This window comes from Peromyscus californicus, unplaced genomic scaffold (genome assembly GCF_007827085.1).
Source record: "Peromyscus californicus insignis strain IS unplaced genomic scaffold, ASM782708v3 Scaffold_7__1_contigs__length_154581171, whole genome shotgun sequence".
NCBI lineage: Eukaryota > Metazoa > Chordata > Mammalia > Rodentia > Cricetidae > Peromyscus > Peromyscus californicus.
The window spans coordinates 90,831,734-90,835,867 of record NW_026294595.1 but is presented as its reverse complement, the minus strand read 5'-3'; the positions used below and the strand labels follow the sequence as shown (position 1 = coordinate 90,835,867).

General features: G+C 37.4%; 1 long non-coding RNA gene across 1 annotated transcript in view; it reads left to right on the top strand.

Moving 5' to 3' along the window:
• LOC128102028 (uncharacterized) overlaps nt 1-3,806 on the top strand; it is a 19,158-nt gene extending 15,352 nt beyond the window's left edge. The window contains exon 2 of the long non-coding RNA XR_008215302.1: nt 1-3,806. This exon is cut by the window's left edge and continues 2,956 nt beyond it. This is a non-coding gene — a long non-coding RNA (uncharacterized LOC128102028).
• Nucleotides 3,807-4,134: the final 328 nt, after the last annotated feature.

Here is a 4,134-nt window from a genome sequence, read left to right as displayed (position 1 = left end):
CTGCCTCAAATATCTGCTTAACATCTTTAGTTTTTATTCAGGCCAAGAAGGAGCAATATGTTTTGTGACAAAAATCTGAATATAAGACATGCATCAGTTTGGGGAAAGTAGTATGTGGTAAGTATGAGGCATTCAGCAGTTTAGAGACCTATTGGGCAACATGGACAAAACCTAAGCAAGTGAGGTAAAGACATCACAGCTGATTGAAATGACCTCATTCTCACCCCCAGCACCGAGAGAAACATTTGTTCTGAGCTGTGAGCTCATGCTTCCAGTAACTAATTCTCTGTGTGTCTCCAAACACTGAGTAGCAAGTTAAAGTGCCATTAAATTAAATATAAGGACAATTAATCATAAATTTAGAATCTGATATTTTCTAAGACATAGTACAGGATTTTGATGGTGACTGTATATTATTTAACAGAGTTTTGGTAAAGGGTAGCAGAATTTAAACAAACCACTTTAAGAGATGTGTCTTGAATTTCTGGATAACATCTAAGATGTTGAAAGAAGATGCTTCAAGCCTGGGGTCAGTCTAGCGTATTTTCAGCTTGGTATTATGGAGGACTACTTAGATTTTTATATTGCCTGGCATGAGCTGCAAACAAAATGGGTGATCATTTTGCTGAACTCTTACACTGTTTATATATACATCTAGGAAATGATCATAGTTTCTTCATTTATTCTACAAAGCATGATTGCAATGGACATTCTACCAGGCTGATAAATGAAAGCAGAACCTGTTTCATTGAGTGGCTGACAGTTGGCAGTGGGAAGATGGTGGATGTGTTGTACATTGTTAAACAAAAGAAAACAGCACAGGCCAGTGAAGTGAAAGCCACAATGATGGTAACTGATACTAGATGCCATAACTGGCTGGCTGAATAGATATGTTATTGTTATGAAAATCAACTCTAAGCTTCATATTTTTGTATGTTTTAAAGCAAAGATGTAATATTAATAGTAGTAGGGTTTATTTGCTTTCTTTAAAAGGTTTTATTTACTAATTTGTATTTATGTGTGTATATGCATAGATGCTTAATACTGTGTTGTAGAATCATTTGGACTTACTGAATTCCCTGTGGTTCCAAGTCCTTATATTCCTGCCACATCAGTCTGGTAAGGTCTCTACAGAGTCTCTAGATATCTTTTCTCTAGTGTCTAGCTATTCTTTCTCTGGTAACAGCATGGCAATCTCCTGGCTATGAAGTGGGTCAGTGATCAATGGCTTTTGCCAACAAGACATGTTCACCCAAGGCTTAGGAAATTTAAATGAACAGGCTTGTCAACAAGCTGTCAGAATCTCTTAACTACAGAAACATTTCTGTCCAGGAAATCTATTGACATTTTCCTTACGCATTCTAAGAATTTGTCATACATTATTTTATTTAATTTAATTAAATAATTAGTTCACGTGTATGAGTGTTTTGCCTCCATGTATGTCTGTATACCACATGCATGCCTGGTAACTACAGAGACCAAATGAGTGCATTGGATTCCCTGGATCTGGAGTTACAGATGGTTATGAGCCACCATGTGGGTGCTAAGAATAGAACCTGGGTCCTCAGGAAGAGCATCCGATGTTCTTGACTGCTGAGCCATCTCTCCAGCCCATTAGGAACAAAAATTTTTAAAGGTTTTGACAATTACAGCTTTTCAATTTTATTTTCTTTGTAATGCCAATCTGTTCTCTACTCGGGTTCTCTACTGGGAGAACACTCTGTCTAATTCTGTAAGTCCAAGTAGTGAATCTGAATATTTTAGCCATTTAACTATTATTATTTCATTTCTGTATATAAAAGAAAATTCTTTTGTTTATGGCATGGTAAGAGTTTTTGAGGAAAAGTGTGTCAATCAAGGGCCAGTGGGGTAGTTTAGGAGGTGAAGCATTTGCCATCAAGTTCTGATGACTTGTATTCAACGCTGGGGCCCACATGGTGGAAGGAGAGAACCTACTTGGCAAGTTGTGCTCTGAACGCTACAAGTGCACCATGGCACACATGTATACACACACACACATACACACACACACACACACATGCACACACACACACACACACACACACACGAACATGAATACGGACACAAACAAAACTGTAATTTTAAACTGTAAAAGATACGAATCTGTAATAGGTGCTAAATTCCATGATTTCTTGGCCTCCGTGTAAAAATCACATGCCTTCTAATTGGTTCAGTATTTTGTTAATTTCACTAGATTAATCTTTCTTAATGACAGCCTGTATTTTCTTTTCTAGCTCAATCAATAACAGCCTTGATATCAAGACTTTGCTGGACATGTAAATATGTTTATGGCTATCTGGTTTTATCTTTTGATTCTTGGAGGACTTTGCCTAAACTTTGTGTTATTTGTTCTTAGAAAGCTTGTTCCTGGGGTTTTTATCATGAAAAATTATTTCATAAATACTGAGAAATGTAAATGTCATGGTTTCGATTAAAAGCTGAAATAACCCAGAAATGCTGTAATGATAGAAACTGTTCCAGCCCTTGCAGGAGATCCTCCAGTTTAAATGAGCTAACAATGTGAAAACGTTGGATGTGGATCATTGAAAGAGAGACACGAGTACATAGTTCACATAAAGAGCAACTGACTTTCCCAGCATTCTTTGTAAGATTGAGTGGCACGTTTTGTGGACATCCCCCTTTCCCCAGTTATTCTGAAATTGCAGAGGAACAAGGAACTCGACCAATGTTTCTGTCAGCTCCCTCACAGACTCTACCTCTGTTCCCTGCAGTGTCAAGGCCTTAGCACATAGTAATATCTCTCACAAAAGAACCTGGATATTTCGTCTAACTCAGAAGTCATTGTTTCTTACTGTGAAGCATCCAAAAGTTCTGACTCATGGATCCTGCATATTTCCAATTTTTTTTAACATGAAAAGTTAACTCTAGTGAAGAGGAAATCAGAGAGGGATTTTCAAAGCTGGGTCTCTTTCCAGTACTGAAATTCTGATGTCGGACAGAACACCTGACTTCTGTCAGCCCTGCTTTCCTTATGGGGCTAACATGACATGCGAGTTGCTCTCCAAAATTATATGCAGACCTAAGGCTGCATGTTTCATGACTACTTCTAGGTTATGATGTGATACTGATTTGGCATGTTGAGCTGACTCAAGCATTTCCTTTTGCCCACAGGAAGTTAACTTTTGAGCTGTTTGGCTTTGTGACTGCATGATTTCACCTCAGTGGTTCTTTGTTGTAGTGGTTAATTCTACAATCCCTATACAGGCTGACTGTGGAGTGAGGCTGGCTGAAAGCTGTGAGTGGTTTAGTTGTTATCATAGACAAACTGTTTCACATTTCTTCCTCTTCTTCAAAACACTACTCTAGTTTTCTTTTTCTGACTGGCTCAGAAAAAAAGATAGATAGATAGATGGATGGATGGATGAATAGATGGATGGATGGATAGATAGATAGATAGATAGATAGATAGATAGATAGATAGATAGATAGATAGATAGACAGACAGTAGGCATTGCCTTCTGAGAGGAAAAAGCTACTGGGATGCTAGGGTACCAGGACAGTCCTGGTTTTCCATGACCTTCAGGAAGTGCCTTCATTATGATGACCTCATTCCTTATCTATTTTTAGTAAGAATATTGAGGCCATTTATTTTCATTATTTTTGTAATGCTGGAAATTGAACCTGGGCATTAAGCATGGTAGGCCAAGACTCTATTTCTTAGCTACAAACCTAAGCCTGAGAAACTCATTTATGATGCAGTGATTTCTAACAAAAAGTAAAATATTTATTTTTTCTCAAGAAATAAAACTCCAGTAAAGAATCTACCTCTGAGTTTTATATGATGTTTATAATGGACGCTACAGTAACTCAATGGCTGAGAATTCTCTGAGAAACACCATGCTGAGCAGGGAAGACGCAGCCTTCTGAATTTATGACATACAGGTATTTTCATCCTAGTCTTTCTGTAGATTACTCTCGATAACCCATAAGTATAATAGTGTTGCCTCATCCATTGACGTTAGTTCAGCAGCAGTTAATAATTTAATAATAAAATATTTAAAATTTCTTCCTAAGGTTTATTTGGATGAATTTTGGTTAAAATACACGCAATTTTCACCCCTCTGTTGAAGTAAAGCACATTGTAAGTGACAG